Raw genomic sequence first — 23,016 nt, forward strand, 5'->3', positions numbered from 1 at the left:
TTATCACGCATGCATGATAACACATCCATCAATCACACTCTTCCTTAATTTACATAGTCATTCTCGTGGACATCCTATGGAATGTCTGCCGCAGGAGATTCATACAGGACAATTCTTCTTTCTCCAATTATGGTTGAATAAAAGATTGATGGCCACTGTCAATAAGGACGAGATATGGGAATGTCAATAAAGAGCATAAGGAGTGATCTCAGAATATATTTTCAGACTGACTGTCTACGAGTAGGATGAACTTCCCCCTACTGATCTAAGGTCAGTTGTATCCATCCTCAATAGATTGGAAGGGTAAAGAAAGATTCTAGATCTGTGTCTACGACCAACTTCTACCTAAAGCGCCTATATATACAACAGGTCCCTCATCCCCTTGCTGAAAGGAGAGGATGGCTAAGTTCCTGCCTGCCACGAGGGCAGCACAGGCAGCAGAGACAGTAGAGACAGCACCAAGCCTACACACTGAGTCATCCTCCAGGCCTTGGAAGAACAGGAACATCTCTGACAAGAGCTCTCTGATTAGAACATCTTTTTACCTTGACACATTTTTTAATGCACCTTCTATTCCGAAGCCATTTTCCTCTTACATTGCCTGTCTGCCTTTACATAAGTCCCTGTATGAAAAAAGACAGGAGATTCTTCCAATATACACCATGTTCCAGAAATAAAATTAGATAGGTGTAGAGAGAGAGACAGAGGAGAAAGGGGGGGGGGGGAGGGCAGAGGAATCAGGTGAATGGAAATGTAGTACGCAGGCGTTTTGTGCGAGTGTGATATTAGAAGTCTGATAACATTAAAAGACATAAGATTCAACTACACAATGTGGAATATGCAGCGTTTGTAGGGTGGTAATGAGCTGAGCTGGGCAAAATAAAGGCGAGGCAGAGAGAGGAATGAGAATCAGGGGCTCTGGCTTTGATTTCAGAGACCTCAGAGACATGGTGAGGCCAGCAGTCTGAGGGGCCATTTAGGCAAGGCCCTCGCAATTAAACACACTGTTAACAACGTATGGATTCACTGCTCCTAATAATACTACTGGAATGCAACGGCATTGTTCCTTCTCTCAGATCTAGATAATCGGTTGTTCTATGTCATTGTAGAATGTGAAGTGTTGAAGAGTACCCTTACACTTCTCAGCGAGTTCAGAGAAGAAATTCCAGATGTATCAAATTATGAAAAGTTTGACTTCCTCTTTGTGGAAGAGCGAATGCTCATAAAATATGAATACATTAATAAGGGGTCTATAAATGTGCGTAATCTGGAGTATGAATTATGAATTATCAAGACTTTCCAGACATGATAAGTGCCTACTGAGTGAGTGTAATCTACAATACATGCATACTGTATGTGAAATCCTAGTACACTCTGCCACTTTTTACAGGGAAATCTGACAGATATCCTATGCTCCCTCTCTTAAGGAACAACAGGGTTCCCATTTTATTTCCTCCAAGGCCTAGAGGAAATGGATAGGAAGAGACTGAACAAGAAAGAGAGGGAGATGAAGAGAGAGATTGAGAGAGAGAAAGAGAGATGGACAAAGAGAGAGAGAGAGAGAGAGAGGAGAGAATGATGGAGAGAGAGAGGGAGAGTGTGTCAGCAGGAGACAGGGGAAGACTGAATGAAAGACAGAGAGAGAGATGGAGAGAGAGAGATGGCGTGAGAGAGAGCTTTTTGATGAGAACATAAAGGAACGGTTGTGCTGTAACAGCCTAGATGGAGAGAAAAGAGGTCTGTAAATGAATTAAGAGTGAGGCGGGGCTATAAATAGCCCAGAGAAGGGAGGTGGAAGGAGTCTCGGCTGATGAATTATAAAACAGACTGTGAGAGATATTCAGGATGACAATCAGGATGCGTACACATCACACTTATGCACAGTATCAGTCCAGTGGCATGTGAGGGAGACACTTACTGGGACAACGCTAGCAAGCTAGCTCAGATACACACACACTATCTTGGCTCTGTTCATTCAAAAAGCGAACTGTTTTTCCTGGATAAGGGGAAAAAAAGAAAATGGAACATTCTTCCATGACTGCAGCATCAAAGCATGTTTGAGTTTGATGCAGCTGCGTTTAATTCAGCCTCACAGTGGAAATAGTGCATGGCTCCAAATGTGCATGCTCATAGCTAAAGAAGAATTTCATGTTTTCTTTAAAAAGAGCTCCCCTCTCATTGATTTGTATCTCGCTGGTGTGTCTCTCTGTGCGAAATACCCACTCATCTCCTAACCCAAAATAGATGTATCATACGTATGCATGGTGTGTGTGAATGATACAGACTGGGGAAGATAGCTGAAATTTAGATAATCTATTTTATAACTGAAATTACATTTCAATTATTACTGGGAAATGTGTGTTTGGTTTCAAGAAGTCATTAGTTAAGACACTGCTCCTAACTATTAGGGTGCAAAGTTTAGAAATATGCAGAGCTTTCATGCAAAGTCAATTCTGGATTGCTGGCAATGAATCTTGTATGACTCATCTTCCAAATGGCAAGCTACCGTTAGGACATTGAAGGAGGAACTCATCCTGTATAAATACATGTGCTTATTACTCAAAAAATAATTGTTCACCTACTTTGAGTGGAACTTCGAAAACTGCACTGAAATGATCGATTTCATGTCATGGATTAAAGGCCATTGAACTTAAATGTGAATGCTCTAAAATGTCTTAACTAGCCATATTTCATATCATACTTACTGTAGATAGTGACAGTTGTTATTGTTAATAAGCACATGAAATCATACAGTAGGTTCATATCGTTAGACATAATTAGCATGTTTTTCCCTGTAGCCTGGCCCTGAAATGCCAGCACCTTCATCAGAATTCAGAGCAGCGTGTTTAGCTCTTCTCTCCAGCCACAACCGCTCGCAGCAAACATACATAATTCACTATTGTCACCATAATCAGGATTCCAAAGAGCAGTACATCATGAAAGTGCAATTTGCAACAACTAGCTCTGGTATGAAATACATCTGAAAGCACAGCGGCAGAGACATATATACTCACGCACACTCACTCAAGCACATGCTGAGACACGAACGAATGCACACACACACACACACACACACACACACACCACACAAATACACGCACGCGCACACACACACACACACACAGTGTAAAGTAATGCCCAAGGCTGACACTGAGAGGAGACCTTCAGACACGCGGCTTATAGTGGGCTTCAGATGGTAACATTATGATCCCTCATCTTTTCCCTTATAGTATACAGCCGGGAGCAAACCATGGTGTAGTGTTTCCCCACAGCTGGTGTTAGGCGTCTTTCTAAAGGTCAACCCTATTCATCATCAGAAACTGTACTAGGAGGGGAGGTAGCCATTACTCTGCAATGTGTTGCATAACTGTTGATACAGATGTCGGATCTTAACTTGATCACTCTTTTGTCACAGAGAATTCCCCTGTTGCATCAGGAAATTCAAATGAGCCTTGTAAGTCCCTAAAAATGAGTAGTTATTTTTCTCTCCATGCAGGGGTAGTCGAGTCATTGGGATCAGGGGCTTGCTATCAAAACAATTTTCTCTCGTTTGCTCAAACGCTAGGACTAGATCCTATTACTGCAACGTACAAACATGTATCTGAAATGCAGCCATACATATCCACAACTGTCATTTTATAACACAATATATATATTGGTCTCCACTAGGCTATGAAATACAAGTGTGAAGTGTATCCTATCATCTGCCTTCAGCGCATGCATATAGGCCTGCCGTGTAGGCGTGGGTTTGATTCCGGCCTACTCCCTTCTGGCACAAATAACTAAATCCCCCCCCCGTTGGACTAGATTTAGTTACACATTTCAAATATGGACACTCCAAGGATATTTTACCCCCGACCTTGATAAGAAATGACCATACCAGACAGAAACTTTTGGATAGCATAAACAAGAAACTAAAAACAGTAGGCAACACCAACATTAGTTTCCATTCATACAAAGTGTCAGGTAAATTGCCATAGGAGAGTAAAAATACTTTATTTATATTGTAAGGAATGCTTGTCAAATAGATAAATCGCCCTTAGTCTGTTCAAAAAGGACTAAGATGTTCCGATGACAAAACCAACCACAGGGCGAACATATCTTGAAAGACGTTGGTTTCAAGCAGGACTAAGGTAAAAATACCATCTTATTTTAGGGAGCGGTAATGAGATACCAATAATGGTTGCATTTGAGATCAGCTGTGTGGGTGAATTTAGCATAATTTAGCGCCTATTAAATGTTTAATGAGACATCAGCTGGCGATAATATAGTGCAGCGATCGACTGGTCAATCTCCAAAGCATTCCTGGTCGATCACCAAAGATTTCTGTAAAAAACCCAATGATAAAGCATTGCATTCCTATTTTTTTATTTGTTTTGCGCTGTTGGCGGTAAGTGCACTTGATTCAGCAGCCCTAGCACCACTGAAAAGGGCAAAGTGTTCTCATTTTGAACCATTTCATGTGTCTGAAAGTAGAACTCCGCCTACCAGGCAGGCCCAGAGAGCAAATCAAGTGCACCTATAGGCCTACCACTGGCCAATCAGATAGCTCTGATCACTGTGTCTGCACAGTTTCCTTGAGCCATAGACTGGAAAAAAAAGAAGCCTCGAATGCACAGCAAAGTTGATATTGTGACATTTCAAAATGTTTAAAACCATGACTAGAGACAAACTCAACGAATACAGCATAGAGCTGCTGTTTTTATGAGTAAGTTCATGTTTAAGTTGTTTTTCAGCACTGTCAACACTTTTTTCAATACTTTTATAAGCCATAGAATGTGGGTTCTCCCTACTTCCACATGCTACAAACAGCACTGCAGCTGCAATTAATGAGTTTAGCAAAGTGTTCCGATAAGCTTGTGTTGTTGTTATTAGCGATTTGTGTCTTTTTTAATATCAAGGAATATTTCAGTTTCTCTGGTCATAGGAGTAATGAATTGGTGCATGAGGTAGAAATAATGCAGTATGACTTGAGTTTCACCATCAGCTGGAAGACTGTCCCTGTTTCTCAGCGGCAGGAGGGAGAGCAGAGGGGCGGTTAGTCGGGTGAGAGGCAGCCTCACAGCTGCTCCCTGTCCTCAGACTGACCATGAGATGCAGGCCGTCAGTCCAGAAAAAAATAAAATAAAACAAATGATCTATTACCAGTGTGATCATACACGTACATTTTTTAAATATCATTTCTAAACAGTCTGAGAAGAACAACATTGGCAGAACAATTCAATCATAGCCAATTTGCAGTGATAATGTATTGGGCCTATAGCCTACTGCACAAATTGGTTAATGTTGCATAGGCTCATGTTAAAAAAAAAAATTAAGCGGTAGATCTCGGCTTACATTTTGAGTCAGAAAGTGGTCTTGACTCAGAAAAGGTTGGTGACGACTGATCTAGTGCCTTCGATGGTTGCAATAGGCCCCTTGTTATTTAATTATATTCCAATAGGCTGCATTATGTAAGCTTCCCTATAGCCTATCCATTGTCACATAATGAAAGGTGTAAAAAACAATAATAGGCTACTGTTTATGTTTCCCTGGCTGAGTTGATGAGCTGATTTGGGCCATCAGTTGATTGACAGATGTAGGCCTACTGTAGAAAAATGTACTTTCCTCCAGTATGGATGTCCGCCCACGTTTTATAGTTAGGCTATGTATAATTTGTCAATATAGTTCTGGTCTTTGGTGTGGATTGAATGTCTATATTGAGTGGCTTTAATATATCATTTCGTAAAGCTGTCAAGATATTTATGCATTTTATCCTATCCAAAGAGGGTTTAGTTGAGCTGAGACACTTTTCTTTGATGTGTAAATGATCAGACTATTTGTTTTACTTCTTGAAAACAGAAAAACATTGAAATGAATGCACTTTAATTGTGGGCCTAATGTAGTCTATAGGCTATATAAACTAATGGAAGTAATTTTATTGTTTTTATTGAAGAGATAGAAAAAACAGGGAAAATAGTGGGTTGGAGAGTCAAAGGGCAGGGGGCCAGATTCGAACCCATGTCAGATCTGGCGCAGGTTATGTGTGCTGGGGGTTGTAAACGTTAGACCACACAGGCACTGATGCAACCAATCATTTATTCTGCCTACTGCTTGAACATATAAAATATTAAAATATAAAAAATAAACAGATTTTCCTTAACAAAAAATACATCTAGCCCCTACAATTATCGTTTATTATAATCCACATAAGAATTCACATGAAAAGCGACTGTAGCCTGCACAACGTAGGTGTAACACACAGGATATGAACCTGGATATCCCCCGGGAGCAACCCACATCTTAGACTGGTCTATTCCCTCTTGGTCTGAGGGCAGACACTGGTTTTTAAGTTCGCAGGCAAGGCTATATCATCATGTGCGCAACCATGCCCAACTCATATCCGCTACATAGGTATGGTACTGCATTGTAAAGAAACACCGCTTCCAGCTGCCCGCTGGCGCCGATTCAAAATATTTATTCAGATATTCAAATCCTCCTGTTGCAGGATTATTTTTCTCCTGTAACGAAAAGTGTCAAATTAAGATCCGACATCTGTAGCAGCACATTCTAACCTGTTAAATATTATTGGGATTTCTTTTAAGAATTGTCTGGGGGATTTTATGATTGATAAGCTCAATGGAGAAGAACTGAGACATGGGAGGAGAGATGGACAAGGTTCAGGGCACCTGGAAGAGCTCTGTGCTGTACGGTAGATATTCACCCTAATGAAGAGCTATATATCTGTTGGTTAAGCAGGGGCTGCAATCCAGGAATCACTACGCCTGTATTTCTTCCTTCTCTCTCCTTTCTCCACTCTCTCTGCCCTCTCCTTTTCTGCTCCACGTCACCAAAGTATTTTCAGGACGCTGCTATTAAGTTTGGACTGTACCCAAATTAAGTAATCTGGGTTTAAAAATACATTTTAGTGATAAAGTCTCCATTAGAGCCCTGGTTACTCACTGAAACTAGACTCAGGGGAACAAAGTGATTTAAAGGGGTTTTGATGCCAGATAGAATTCCAGAGAACAGGCTTCTGCAGTGTTCTGCTGAACATAAAGCCCATTTATCTTCCTGTCGAGGTGGTAAGCTCCCAGATCAGATTCTAGACACAGGCCTTCCCACTGGGGACAGACGTGAGTTCAACGTCTAGTTTTGATTTACATTTGGTTGAGTTGTCAAGTACTGGGAAATCAACAATACATGTCACCATGCCATTGAATTTATGTAAACATTTTGGTGAAAAAAATACGAAATGCCCTTACCTTGATAACGTTTTACAAATCCAATGAGTTTTCCACGTTGATTCAATGTCATCATATTGATTTTGGGGTGTTGAAATGACGTGGAAACAAAGTTGATTCAACCAGTTTTTGCCCATTGGGTTGTTCCCAGGTACAGCGAAAAGACCTATGCATGGGGTGTCTCAGTGGTCTCTTTTCCTTGTTTCCATTCCTGCACTTGTTTTTGCACGAATCACTAACTAAAATTAAATAAAAACAGGATAGGTGAAAGCAAGAGTTACTGTAACTAATTTAAATACCAGCTTTAACAAGGCACACCTGTTAATTGAAATGCATTCCAGGTGACTACCTCATGAAGCTGGTTGAGAGAATGAAAGAGTGTGCAAAGCTCTCATCAAGGCAAAAGGTGGCTACATTGAAGAATCTGAAATATAAAATATATTTGGATCGGTTTAACACTTTTTTGGTTACTACATGTTTCCATATGTGTTATTTCATAGTGTTGATGTCTTCACTATTATTCTACAATGTAGAAAATAGTAAAAAATAAAGAAAAAACCCTTGAATGAGTAGGTGTGTCCAAACTTTTGACTGGTACTGTATGTCTAGCTCTAACACAAGTGCAGATAAAGGAAAGGAAATTAGGAAAGGAAGCCACTTTTGGACTATTGCTATATAGCACTGTATTATATGGGGCGGCTGTGATACATCTCTCTAGTGTCCATTTTGTCCTCAAATGCCTGTCATCTAATCATGTCTCAACCACATCAATCCCAGGAGGTCAGGATCAGGCCAAAAAATCTGATCTGGCTTCATCATCATGAATGTTATATTTTTCTCTCATCAAAGCGCTTAAGCAGGTTTGTGTTGGGGGAAAAAAGTCAAGCGGTGTAATCCATTTTAGATGCCCAATCCTCTCAGCATGCCAATGTAATCTGTTCAATGGATCAGTGACAAGGAGCGTCTCCAGAGTTCACTCTTATTACTGCTTTCACATAGGATTTACGATATTTTGCCTGCAAAAAAAATTGGCCAATGTTTATATGACCCCCTTACAAAGAGGCCCATTTTTACCACATTCTTGCCTGCATACGCCTTTTATACCTCCCTTGCGCAAATGTATTTGTTTAGACAGGTCCTAAGAAAGATTATAAGACTCATATATATATTTTTCAAAACAATAGAACAGCATATTTTTTTAATGTAATTATGTTACTTTCAATTGAATGAAATGAATAGTTAATTATTTTGTTCACTAAACAGACAAGACACACCTACCCCGATCACAGTCAACCATTGGCGACCCGGTCACTCAGGGCAGATGGGGCCGAGCCCCACTTGTTCTGAGCCCCACCTGTCAGCTAAAAAATTGTATCGGTGCTCATCGGCCATTGGACATAAACATTACACAACAAGTTGGAAATCGCAAATTCAACAATGAGTGGTTTGGAAGGAATCAGTGGCACAGTGGTCTAAGGCACTGCATCGCAGTGCTAGAGGCGTCACTACAGACCCGGGTTCGATCACAGGCTGTATCACAACCGGCCGTAATCGGGTGTCCCATAGGGCGGCGCACAATTGGCCTAGCGTCGTCCGGGTTAAGGGGCGGTTTGGCCAGGGTAGGCCGTCATTGTAAATAAGAATTTGTTCTTAACTGACTTGCCTAGTTAAATAAATAAATAAAATAAAAAAACTGCAAGCATTGCAAAGCAATCACTAGCCTGCTATTCAGTGTAGTGGATTGGTGATCCAAGTCTGGGTTTAAGGGTCTCTTTTCCAAGCTTAAAAGGATAAGCATTCAACATTGGCAATGCTGTCGATCCAGCTTGACTTCCGCCGCTTTTAAAACAACTGGAAACTCTGAACTGGGAAATCTCAGAGTTCAAGACAACTGGGAACTCTGAAAAAACGAGCTCCGACTGTGAAAATAAGTTTGAACGGTCATCCAACTCGGAATTCCAACTCGGGCCTCTTTCTAGAGCTCTGACCTGAAGCTCACTAACATCATGATTCAACCTTGAGTGCCTAGTTGTCTTGAAAGCACCATAAAACCAGAGAATGCCAGACTTTGACGACAAAGTTTGATTAAGAAAATTTGCCCACGAAGGACTGCCGCACCACGTTCCTGTTCAAGTGAGCACAGCAAAACAAGGTGAGTCCAAAATGTTATTGTATGCTGCTGCATAAATTATGTAATATGGCAGGGAGATGTGTGTACTGTAGCTAAGAAAGTAATATTAAGTGTATGTTGTGTAGTAAGCTGTCAGTAGCCCATGTGCCTCACCCTGATAATTTGGTCCCTTTTTCCCTCATAATTTAGCCTACTGTTCTGACTTGGTGGTGCACATGTAGCCTATAGCCTGTTTTAGAGAAATGTCATTATCAAATATTGAAAGAGCTTTCATTGTCAGCTTATATGCCCTCTTTATTTATCCTACGGTTCTGATTTGTTGTACAGGGAGAATACTGTAAGAACGGCCCATGTTCTGAATTCTGTTGCTGTACATTTCAAAAGTGCTGAAAAAATAGTTATACTGACTACATCCGTCCTAGCTCGCTCATTAATGTCTTAATCGAAATTACGGATTGCCTCTTATCCGCTCGTCGTCCCCTGATGCCATAGTTTGTAGATCTCAATTGTCAGTAGAAACCACATTTGTTTAAGCAAGTCAGCCATATCAGCTATGTTTTTTTAAAAGGCAGTAAATGAGGCAGAATGAACTGTTTCGCTGCCAGACAAGGCTCCGCTGATAGCCAGGTGTAAAAGTGGTAAGGTGTTGGGACAGCTTTATGTAGGCCCTAACAGTTTGTGGGCACTGTTTGTCATCGTTATAGTCCAATTAATGTATTGTTTAGTGTTGTGTTGTGGACTGTATAAAAAAAACATGTTTTTAGTTTGCCCCACCAAGATTTACATGCTAAAATCGCCACTGCAGTCAACACACATATATTTTGTATTAAGAATATAATGGAATATAACAGAATAAAATACAAATCATATTTATCCCACACAACCTGTGTCATTGGAACACGTGGAACTGCTGTCATACAAAAAAGTGATATTTTGAAACAAAGCCCAAACTTTTTTTTTATCCACGTGTCATCTCTTTCCTACCCTCATTCCACTTTCTTAGGGAGCAAGCATAGGTAGGGTCTTACATTGAGCGTATCTTTATCAAGACACCAATAGTAAATAATATCAATCCTATTTTCAAAAGCATGTGAGTCTTGTGTTCATATTCCACAACCTCTGCAGGCTTTAGGAGGAGCCTATACGTGATTGAGCAAAATAATAGGCCTACACTTGATTTGGGCTAGATTATTGCATGCTAAATGTTTCTGATCAGTGATAGATGAGCTATAGCACCTACACTTATTTGCCCTGACAGAAACCAAATACAGATGGAGATTCAATGAAACAAAATCACATTGATTGACAAGTCAGTGAAGTTTTTGGTCGGGAGTAGGCCTAGGCTACTAAGCGACTGAAGAGCAAAATAATCCACTTGTTAAACTACATAACATGCTGGCAAGATGTTCTAATAAATGAGCCAACTAGACAAGATAAACATGAGCAGTACTCACCTCAACTTAGCTAACATTTCCACAGCCTAATTGTAGCCTGACCAATATCCAAATGGAGATTCAGTGAAAACAAAAATCTGACTGATTGATTTAAGGGTAGGCAACAACACATCTGCCACGCTGATCCTCAACACTGGGGCTCCTCAGGGGTGCGTGCTTAGTCCCCTCCTATACTCCCTGTTCACCCACGTCTGCGTGGCCAAGCACGACTCCAACACCATAATTAAGTTTGCTGACGAGACAACAGTGGTAGGCCTGATCACCGACAACGATGAGACAGCCTATAGGGAGGAGGTCAGAGACCTGGCAATGTGAGCAAGACAAAGCAGCTGATCATGGACTTTAGGAAAAGGAGGGCTGAACAGGACCCCATTAACATCAACGTGGCTGAAGTGGAGCGGGTCGAGAGTTTCAATTCCCTTGGTGTCCACATCACCAACAAACTAACATGGTCCAAGCACACCAAGACAGTCGTGAAGAGGGCACGACAACACTTTTTCCCCCTCAGGAAACTGAAAAGATTTGGCATGGGTCCCCAGATCGTCAATAAGTTCTACAGCTGCACCATCAAGAGCATCCTGCTGCTCGGTGGATTATTTTGCTCTACTCGGTAAGGCGCTACAGAGGGCGGTGCGTACGGCCCAGTACATCACTGGGGCCAAGCTTCCTGACATCCAGGAACTATATACTAGGCGGTGTCAGAGGAAGGCCCAAACAATTGTCAGACTCCAGTCACCCAAGTCATAGACTGTTCTCTCTGCTACTGCACGGCAAGCGGTACTAGAGCGCCAAGTCTAGGACCAAAAGGCTCCTTAACAGCTTCTACCCCCAAGTCATAAGACTGCTGAACAATTAATCAAATGTCCACCCAGACTATTTGTTTTCACCTTTATTTAACCAGGTAAGCCAGTTGAGAACAAGTTCTCATTTACAACTGCGACCTGGCCAAGATAAAGCAAAGCAGTGCGACACAAACAACACAGAGTTACACATGGGATAAACAAACAAACAGTCAATAACACAATAGAAAAATCTATATACAGTGTGTGCAAATGTAGTAAGATTTCGGAGGTTAGGCAATAAATAAGCCATAGTGGCAAAATAATTACAATTTAGCAATTAAACACTGGAGTGATAGATGTGCAGAAGATGAATGTGCAAGTAGAGATACTGGGGTGCAAAGGAGCAAAAAAAAAAATAACAATATGGGGATTAGGTAGTTGGGTGGGCTATTTACAGATGGGCTGTGTACAGTTGCAATGATCGGTAAGCTGCTGATGCTTAAAGTTAGTGAGGGAGATATAAGACTCCAGCTACAGTGATTTTCGCAATTCGTTCCAGTCATTGGCAGCAGAGAACTGGAAGGAAAGGCTGCTAAAGGAGGAGTTAGATTTGGGGATGACCAGTGAAATATACCTGCTGGAGCGCGTGCTACGGTTGGGTGCTGCTATGGTGATCAGTGAGCTGAGATAAGGCGGGGCTTTACCTAGCAAAGACTTATAGATGACCTGGAGCCAGTTGATTTTGCGACGAATATGAAGCGAGGGCCAGCCAACAAGAGCATACAGGTCACAGTGGTGGGTAGTATATGGGGCTTTGGTGACAAAACGGATGGCACTGTGATAGACTACATCCAATTTGCTGAGTAGAGTGTTGGAGGCTATTTTGTAAATGACATCGTCGAAGTCAAGGATCGGTAGGATAGTCAGTTTGGCAGCATGAGTGAAGGATGCTTTGTTGCGAAATAGGAAGCCGATTCTAGATTTAATTTTGGATTGGAGATGCTTAATGTGAGTCTGGAAGGAGAGTTTACAGTCTAACCAGACACTTAGGTATTTGTAGTTGTCCACATATTCTAAGTCAGAACCGTCCAGAGTAGTGATGCTAGATAGGCAAGCGGGTGCGGGCAGCGATCGGTTATTTACATTGACCCCTCCTCCACATTGTTTTTACACTGCTGCTACTCACTGTTTATTATCTATGCATGACTACATTTCTTTTTAGATCTCGCTCCCCCATCAATGCACCGGAAGCCGTCTCAGGGTGTATCATTCAGCGCACAAAACCCAGACCTGCCTTCCTCCTGGGCAATTATATGTGAAACACATCTCACTGTCCTAGAAATACCTCGGACATGATGAAAACAGGGCCAGATTTCCCCAGGGTGAAATTCCCCTTTAAGAGTGTATTGCGTGCCAATGCCGAGGTGTAGCTCTTTAGAGTCAGGTTGTAGCTCAAAGCAATGACTGCATCCCTGAGATCTCCTTGTTCGCCATAAGCTTTGTGAGTGAGACATCTTTGGTCTGATTCGTAGATGATCTGTCTATTAATAGTTTGGCACAACCAGAATCACATATTAAGGATGACATGTTGATGCCACTGAGCAACCCACTCAGAAAAATGAGTGATTGGGTTTTACTGACACTGGTTTAAGGTTGTTGTGGAGGTGATCCCCTAGGTTCCAATGTCATCTAGAGTAGGGTTTCCCAAACTCGGTTCTAGGGCCCTCCCTGGGCGCACGTTTTGTTTTTTTGCCCTAGCACTACACAGCTGATTCAAATAACCAACTCATCATCAAGCTCGATTATTTGAATCAGCTGTCTAGTGCTAGGAGAAATCCTGACCTAGAGCATCAAAATGCTTTTCTGTTTCAAGCCGTACCTATCTGATTGTGGCGCCAGGAACCACATAACCTCATGAGAAACCCAGAAGAAGGTCAAGGTAATGGACTGGTGCTGATGTCAATGACAGCGTGACATGTCACAGTTATTAACAGGTGTTAGTCTTTCTACCATGGGTCCCGTGGGACCTTTTTATCAGTGTAGTGGGAATATGAGCTGACGAAGGTGGTCGATGCTATCTGTAATGGATATAGTACTCCCAACCCAACCTTACTTCCATCCAGACAAGGCGTTATCTTGACATCCAGTGAAGACCTGTCCCAGACGAGACATTTGATGAGATCCACTCAGGTCATATTGTTATGAAGGAGCAGCTCAACTGGTGTCTGCGGTTTTCTTGTACAACAAAACCAACAAAGAATTGCACCTGTAACGTCTCTCCTTCTACTCTTTTAGGTTGCTACTGAGCACAGACGTCAGTTCAACGTCCATTTTTTATTTACATTTGGTTAAGTTGTTAACCAACGTGAATTCAGCGTGTAATCAACAAAACATTTCACCATGTCATTGGATTTATGTTAAAAGTTGTGTGAAAAAAAGACGAGATCCCTTACGTTGATGACAATCAGTTTTCCACATTGCTTCAGTGTCATCTCATTACATTTTTTGGTTGAAATGACGGGGCAACAACATTGATTCAACCAGTTTTTTGCCCAGTGGGTTTTAGCCTGAGTGATCACAAAAGAGCTCTAAACTTGATTCCCCATCTTTTTCTGGGGACCATCACAATAAAATCCAAGTAAAATAAAATCAACAATCTAATAATGCATAGCTGGACAAAAAGATAAGAAACCTTTTTTTCTGTAGAGAAACTCTGTGGAAACACAGAAAATGTTTTCCTTTTTCTTGGTTTTCCCCTTAGGTGGTAGTTTTACAGGCAGTCATGTGTTAATGATCGCACAGCTACACAGGAGGGAGACACAGTTGGTGAGCAATGAGCATAGCTATGTCTACAGATCTATTTTACAGCACTTCATCACGTGTTTGTTTGGTTTTCTCCAGAAATAATGGATAGATCGCAAAGATTTAATGTATATGATCTAGAAGAAAATAAAAATGTTGAACCATACTGAAGAACAGGTGTATGACTGTAATTGTACAATGTTACAATGAGCAGATTGAACATACTGGACTATTATCGATCGCGCCACAGAAATGTTTACACCATGTCTTGGTTACAAACCACTGCCTGTGCACACACCCCTGCCCTGCAACCCGAGTTTGATTGAATTTGGGCCAGAGTTAATGGAACTGTGGAAGATAAAACCATCCTCAACAGTTGCACCAGAATGATACCCTTTTACTACCACCATCCCTATCTACTGAATGGGATTGAACGCACGCCAAATACTATCAGAAATGTTTAAAAACATATTTCCTAATGGCCAGCTTACAGGGTTACATAACATCCTCAGGCGCTGAGTGATCACGCTCATGTTTATGTTCAGTATGAGGATAGAGGCACACTGGCTCTGGCTCAAATGGTGCTCTACTGGTCAAGAGTACTGTACTATATGTGTCTTTTTGGAACACAAATACTGTATCAATGGCGACATATAGCTATAATTCACCTCTGGAGAGACTACGATTTAGCAGGGGGTGGTGGTGACGTATGGTGGATCCCCTATGGTGGGGTGGAAGGCAGATTTAGTGGACAGCCCGGGGATGTTTGAAGTACGAGATGACCCTAGATGTGAGCTGAGGCATTGAATTCTCCTCAGCTATTCCTATTCAGCGCTCAGAATACTGATTGCGGAACCCTGGTTTCCCTGGCAACAAGGCCTCTTCTAATATAGCAACCAGCGCACGTGTCAGTTCTTTTTTTCTTCTTCTAATTCCAACCACTCCTACTCTACTACTGTCTTTTCAAACGGTTACATGCCTGTGTTGTTGAGAGGGGTCCAGCTGTAGACCTCATCTCTCAGACCTCTCCCCCTCATCTCTCAGGTCCCTCACCCTCATCTCTCAGGCATCTCCCAGCATCCTCCCCCTCACAAAAGCAGGTCCCTTCCCCTAATATATCAGGCCCCTCCCACTCATATAGCAGGCTCTTCCCCCTCATCTCTCAGCCCCCTCTCACATATCAGGCCCCTCCCTCTCATCGCTCAGGCCACTCATCTCTCAGGGCCCTCTCATCTCCTGCTTATGTTTAAGTGACACATTTGATATTCTGGAATTCCCGATTGTCTATGCAATTAAAATGTGGGTCATAACGGAAATAAACGCACAATGGGCTATGCTATCATTGTAGTTTAACTAATGTGCAATGTTTTAGCTTAAAATTGATGTGTAATCTGTTGATGCTTTGGATAGCAGATGTAACGTTAACAGAACTGCGGGAAAACAGTGCTTGGCAGGCGGGGGCAAAGGACACTGGGTACCGTTCATATGTTCATTGTGTTTTAGTTTCGACCCAAAGTGTGTTGTCAGTCGTTTGGACACTACCCTCTCTGTGGTAAACAGAAAAAAGCTTCCGCTTCCTTCTTGTCTCAGGCCTGGAAGTGACATTTGTAACTTCTGAGAGGGGCCTGAGAGATGAGGTGGGGCCTAACAGATGAAGTCTGCGGTTATAATCTATTGGAGATGTTCACTCCTCCTCCAAGGCATTCCCCTCTGCTTTGAACATGTTTTATGAGCAGCAGAAATCCCTTTCTATCCACCTCTAATCAGCTGGTTTGGAGTGCCGTTCTGTAAAATGTCAAGCAGGCAAGCACCCCAGGACAAAGAAGTAACTGAGGTTAAGTTGGAAAATCACATTGCTGGAGCCTATTATCTACTAAATTGAGGCCTGAAGCCATGATTATTGTCATTACTGTCATTGTGTTCCCCATCGGTGCCCCAAATGCCATCACTCACTTCCTGGGGCTAGTCATTACATGGGGACAACAGTAAACGATTTTCAGTGTTGAACATTTGCACAGAGATGTCTTTAGGCCAGCTAATTGCCATGTAAGATTGTACAATATTGTGCAATGTGGTGCAGACCAGATTCCTTGCTTGTGGAGTTGAAAATGTGAGCTTAAAAGGAGATCAAACTGTTAGAAAGGAACCTTTTACCATAAATATCCACACAGTGCCATCTGTTGGCTGGCTTCAGTAGTATACTAAACTCCTCAATAAAATGTATACTTCATCTGATGAGATTAGATCGGAGCAGGAAGAATGTGTGTCATCAATTCATAGGGCAAATGTTTAGCATTAAATTTGGTTATGTAACCCTACTCCTTAAATGCACTACTTTTGACATCACAGACTACAGGTTGTGGCAGTGGCAGGTGGATGGGGACCAGCCTAGGAGTGCATCATCTAGGGACTCGCTGCTATGCTGCCTGGCTAACTGTGTTTTATACTGTACCACTAGGCACATACACAGATAGATGTTCTCTCCCCCCACTCAGTCAGCCATGAGAGGAGAGAAAAAGGGTGAGTCTGCATATTCTAGTCTGAAGCAACTCACAATGGTACTGAGAGACCATAAAAGGTTATCTCATCCATTTCATTAATGTTCTATTTCAAGACATATTCCAGTCAGAGCCTGATTGATTTTTGTCACAGTATCACTTAAAAAGGGACTGGGCAAGAGAATGCAGACACTAAGTGATATTTCGACAAGCATTCCCTTGGTTGTCAACTGCAGAAATATAAAATCCTTAGAGGCGGAGCAGACAACTGCAGTAATGGAGTGCTATAGCCTGATCTATCCAGCCCCTGATCTATCCAGCCCCTGATCTATTCAGCCCTTAATCTTTCCAGTCAGAAATGCTTACGGTCATGTCACAGTGGAGATCAAACAGCAGAGCAGACATTATCCACTCAGCGAGGTGTTATTCCCATTCTGACAGACCAATGTACTGGCACATTATACACTAAACAAAAATATAAACACAACATGAATTAATTTCAAAGATTTTACTGAGTTACAGTTCATATAAGCATCTGCTGGTCACAGATACCTTAAAAAAAAGTTGGGGTGTGGATCAGAAAACCAGTCAGTATGTGGTGTGACCACCATTTGCTTCATGCAGCGCGACACATCTCCATCGCATAGTGTTGATCAGGCTGTTGATTGTGGCCTGTGGAATGTTGTCCCATTCCTCTTCACTTGCTGTGCGAAGTTGCTGGATATTGTCAGGAACTGGAACACACTGTCGTACACGTCGATCCAGAGCATCCCAAACATGTCTGGTGAGAATATAGGCCATGGAAGAACTGGGACATTTTCAGCTTCCAGGAATTGTCTACAGATCCTTGCGACATGGGGTTGTGCGTTATCATGCTGAAACATGAGGTGATAGCGGCGGATGAATAGAAAGACAATGGGCCTCAGGATCTCGTCACGGAATCTCTGTGCATTCAAATTTCCATCGACAAATGCAATTGTGTTCGTTGTCCGTAGCTTATGCCTGCCCATACCATAACCCCAACTCTACCTTGGGGCACTCTGTTCACAACGTTGACATCAGCAAACCGCTCTGCCACACGACGCCATACACGCTGTCTGCCATCTGTCTGGTACAGTTGAAACTAGAGTTAATCTGTGAAGAGCACACTTCTCCAGCATGCCAGTGGCCATTGAAGGTGAGCATTTGCCCACTGATGTCGGTTACGACGCCGAACTGCAGTCAGGTCAAGACCCAGATGAGGATGACAAGCACACAGATGAGCTTCCCTGAGATGATTTCTGACAGTTTGTGCAGAAATCCTTTGGTTGTGCAAACCCATAGTTCTTTCAGCTGTCCTGGTGGCTGGTCTTAGACGATTCCGCAGGTGAAGAAGCCGGATGTGGGAGGTCCCGGGCTGGCGTGGTTACACGCAGTCTGGGGCTGTAAGGCCAGTTGGGCGTACTGCCAAATTATCTAAAACGACGCTGGAGGCGACTTATGGTAGAAAAATTAACATTAAATTATCTGGCAACAGCTCTGGTGGACATTCCTGCAGTCAGCATGCCAATTGCATATTCCCTCAACACTTGAGACATCTGTGGCATTGTGTTATGTGGCAAAACTGCACATTTTAGAGTGCCATTTTATTGTCCCCCAGCACAAGGTGCCCCTGTGTTATGATCATGCTGTTTAAAACTTCTTAGAGCCCTTTTTCCCCCCCATTTCCACCTGAATGACGTGCCCAAAGTAAACTGCCTGTAGCTCAGGCCCTGAAGCCAGGATATGCATGTAATTGGTACCATTGGAAAGAAAACACAAGTTTGTAGAAATGTTCAAATATAGGAGGAGAATATAACACAATAGATATGGTAGGAGAAAATCCAAAGAAAAACAGAATTATTATTTTTTTAGAGACCATCCTCTTAGAAATGCAAGAGAAAGGTCAAATTGTAAATTAGCTCCCTGAATGCAATTCCCATGGTTTCCACATGGTGACACCAGTCTATGTTCAAGGTTTCAGGCTTGTAACTTCAACAACGAATAAGAAATAACAGTTTTAGTAGAATGACACAGTCTTGGAAGTCTGTGTTTGCGCGCGCCATGAAGAAATTACGCACCTGCTAAAATCGGTTTCCTATTGAATATACTTCTTTCCGAAATAAATATAGTTTGATTACATTTTGGGCTATCTGAGGAATAAATAGAAACATATTTTGACTTGTTGAAATAAAGTTTAGCGGTAGATTTTCGGATTCCTTTCTCTACAAGTTGAACGAGTGGATTACTCAAATCGATGGTGCCAACTAAACTTACTTTTTGGGATATAAAGAAGGATTTCATCTAACAAAACGACACATTATAGCTGGGACCCTTTGGATGACAAATCAGACGAAGATTTTCAAAAAGTGAATATTTAATCTTTATATGTGAATGTCTGAAACCTGTGCCGGTGGAAAAATATTTTGATGTGGGGCACCGTCCTCAAACAATCGCATGGCATGTTTTCGCTGTAATAGCTACTGTAAATCGGACAGTGCAGTTAGATTAAGAATTTAAGTGTCTTATATCGGCTGAAGGCTTATGTACCTAAATGTTTAAAATCCATAATATTTATTAGAATTTATTTGAATTGTGCGCCCTCCAGTTTCACCGGAAGTTGTCCCGCTAGAGGGACACCAATCCTTATTAATCAGCTTCTTGATATGCCACACTTGTCAGGTGGATGGATTATCTTGGCAAAGGAGAAATGCTCAATAACAGGGATGAAAACAAATTTGTGCTCAACATTTTAGAGAAATATGCTTTTTGAACGTATAGAATATTTCTGGGATCTTTTATTTCAGCTCATGAAACATGGGAGCAACACTTACATGTGTTTATATTTTTGTTCAGTGTATTTTGAATGAGAAGAGATACACAGATCCAATGGCTTTGAGTATGTGCTGGATGTCAAAGTACATGTTTACCAACAAGAAAGAAAGACCCTTAGGTAAGACCCTTCATCAGGGTCATCATATTATGAGAGATGTCTAAAAAGGGAAAAACAACAACCATTTCAGCATGAGATAAGAAAAGTTGATAGGTGAGTGGACTGGAAGAAGTTTATTTAGATGCACACAAGGTGAGTTGAATTTCGAAGTGGCCAACCTCTGTAGTCCAGCTAATAAGGTCGTGTGTGCCTCAGATATCGTCAGAGTAATGATTAACAATGGGTAACTGTGTGTGCATGTTTGTGCATGTGTGCGTGTGAGGGGTTAACCCCCAGTGATATGACCATAGCACAGATATGTGCTGGTGAGATGAGAGGCACTCTCCTGGATGCTGTTTCTGCTAATACAGAATATGTGGTGGGTAAAGTCATGAACCCTCAAGAGGAACACTGGATGGTCACTCTGCAGGGTGTGTTCTACCAATCCCTGGCTATAGTGTGCATCCCCTGTAAGTATACCTATAGAACTAACTGCTGCTAGGTATCTAATGCTGTCTTATACAGATGGATGAGTACAATAACTAGGGGAGTAGTAGTAAAATGTGTTAATTTGCTCAGCACACAGCATTTCTCCTTTGCCAAGATAATCCATCCACCTGACAAGTGTGGCATATCAAGAAGCTGATTAATAAGGATTGGTGTCCCTCTAGCGGGACAACTTCCGGTGAAACTGGAGGGCGCGCAATTCAAATAAATTCTAATAAATATTATGGATTTTAAACATTTAGGTACATAAGCTTTCAGCCGATATAAGACCCTTCTTAATAGAATATACATGTTATTTTTCCCCACAAATGAACTAGTAAAATCTGATGTATACTGCATTTAAAGGATAATGGATATAATTAATCTTTCTTTGATTAAATTATATATGGCTATAGTAACATTAAGAGAAGGCTGGTATAAGCTTGGTTTATGCTTTGCATGTATGATTATATGCTTAATTTGTTTCCAATGGCGAAACCCTAATAATACCAAAACCTCCTCTAGCCAACATTGTTACCTTCCTCATCTTCTGGAGTCCAGCACCTTCCAGCACCTTCTACCTGACGGTCATCTATGTATTTAAAAAAATGTAACCTTTATTTAACTAGGCAAGTCAGTTAAGAACAAATTCTTATTTACAATGATGGCCTACCGGAGAACAGTGGGTTAACTGCCTTGTTCAGAAGCAGAACAACAGATTTTTACCTTGTCAGCTTGGGGATTCAATCCAGCAACCTTTCGGTTACTGTCCGAACGCTCTAACCACTAGGCTACCTGCCACCCCAAACCAGCGACCTATGGAACTGCTGCTCCAAACCAGCAACCTAATATCTGTAGCTGATGTTAAATAAGCTACATTATTGAGGGTGATGTCACCATTGACATTTGTTATGGATACTGTTGTAATGGTGTCCTCATTCTTTACCCACATGCAAAAGGCATTTAAAACGTGTTAGCTACTGTTTAAAAAAAATATACTATTAAATGTGCTTATATTTCTTTTTCAAATGGGCTATAATATTTTTTCTTTAAACCACACATTTTGGATGGATATTACAATACATTTGACATTTAAACGGATTAGTAAAGGAAGTAAATTATATTTATTTCATCTGACAATGTTGTCTAATGCAGTGTAAACTTCTGACCCCTGTAAAGCCTTTGATGTGACTTGATAGGACCAGTGACTCCATTACAGAAGTATGTCATTGTAGGTTTTGTCGCAACGCTCCAACTCTTGACCACTGTACTTTCCCATTATTGATGTCTTCAAAACATGCCAATATATGACAGGCTTACTGCTTAGCTATTGATTTTGTGGTGTAACAACAGTTACAAAACCAGCACTTCTAACAGCTCGGACGTTGTCAGAGACAAGTTATTGCATTCTGTCTGTCACTATGGAATTGTTTGTGGACACTGACATTTGAGTCATTCAGCTGAAAATCTCTTCAAAGCAGACGTCATATACTGCATGTATGGAAAAATCTCACAGCGTCTTATAAGTATTATACCCTTTTTTTATGTACAATAATACAGCCTATTTATTTAAAGTTTCCCTGATTTTGAGGCTACAGAGAAAACAATGTTAGCCTGGATGCAAGACAGACTTTCTCAGCCTGGTAACTCTGGTATAGAAACTGTTTGGCATTGTATCATTAATGAGTGCCGTTTCTATTGCACACAGCATATTTTAATGATTGGGTCACCTTTTCATCAGTACCATGGGCAATGTCAGGCATTGCTAACTCCACTCACTCAGACTCAGAGGATGATAATTGGACAGGTCATATTCTAATTGAGTGGAATATTCTAACTGAACAGACATCTCAGGCTGGCATCTAGGCTAGCACAATGTAACTAATGACAATATAAATTTAGCTAATCCTGGAGTAAACTTTATTTCATGATTGATGAACAATTTGTTTACACAGCTATACATACTTGTTGATGAAATGTTGAGGTTCTATTATTTCTTATTTTCAGGCTTCTGAACTTTGTCTAGACCCTGGATGTACTTGTGGGAATTTGGTACTCATCTGCAAAATAAAGTGGGGAAAAGCCTTAGAAATGATGCACATAAACACCTGTTAAATCAAGAGTTGGTATTAAGACAGTCTTGTCATGTGGTTACCAATAGGAAATGTTTGCGAACCTGCAGTAGCAGCAGTTTGCCAACTTGCTAGACCCGGTTTCCTTGCATCTGGACCAGGACTCGGTCCTTTGAGCCAGGGACGGAGTTCAGGGCTGAGCTGGCCTGGACTCTGTGCTGCAGGGCTAACAATATGGCCATGGGGTCCACACCATACCCCTCCAGGTTATTTATCATGGTCACCTACAGAGAAGGGAGGAACGGATATTTTATTAACCACAAAGATTGATTAGTGTTGTTTTAAAACAAGAAAGATTATAAAGAGGTTGTCATGGCTGTATCTGCTTGTTGGAGCTCCTGGAGGCCACAGAGATGTCTATGGGCTCAATGTGGCCCTTCTTTACTATGGGTGGCTGGCCAGGGAAGACCAGCTGGTGGCAGTGCTGCATTTTGTCTAGCGTCCTGTGGACACAAGATGATGCATCATGACTTTACATTATACATTTTAGTCATTTAGCTCTTATCCAGTAGTGAGTGCATACATTTTTCACTCTGAGCTCTGTCAGAGTGACCATTG

The 23,016-nt window shown here is 41.6% G+C and overlaps 1 long non-coding RNA gene across 1 annotated transcript; it reads right to left on the reverse strand.

The window, feature by feature from the left end:
- Positions 1–22,229: 22,229 nt before the first annotated feature.
- LOC145850265 (uncharacterized) lies at positions 22,230–22,787 on the reverse strand. Its single transcript, XR_014379999.1, has 2 exons — positions 22,503–22,787; positions 22,230–22,386 (listed from the first exon to the last, which is right to left on the reverse strand). It is a non-coding gene; the product is annotated as an uncharacterized LOC145850265 (long non-coding RNA).
- Between the last annotated feature and the right edge of the window lie 229 nt (positions 22,788–23,016).

This window comes from Salmo salar, chromosome 13 (genome assembly GCF_965601325.2).
Source record: "Salmo salar chromosome 13, fSalSal1, whole genome shotgun sequence".
NCBI lineage: Eukaryota > Metazoa > Chordata > Actinopteri > Salmoniformes > Salmonidae > Salmo > Salmo salar.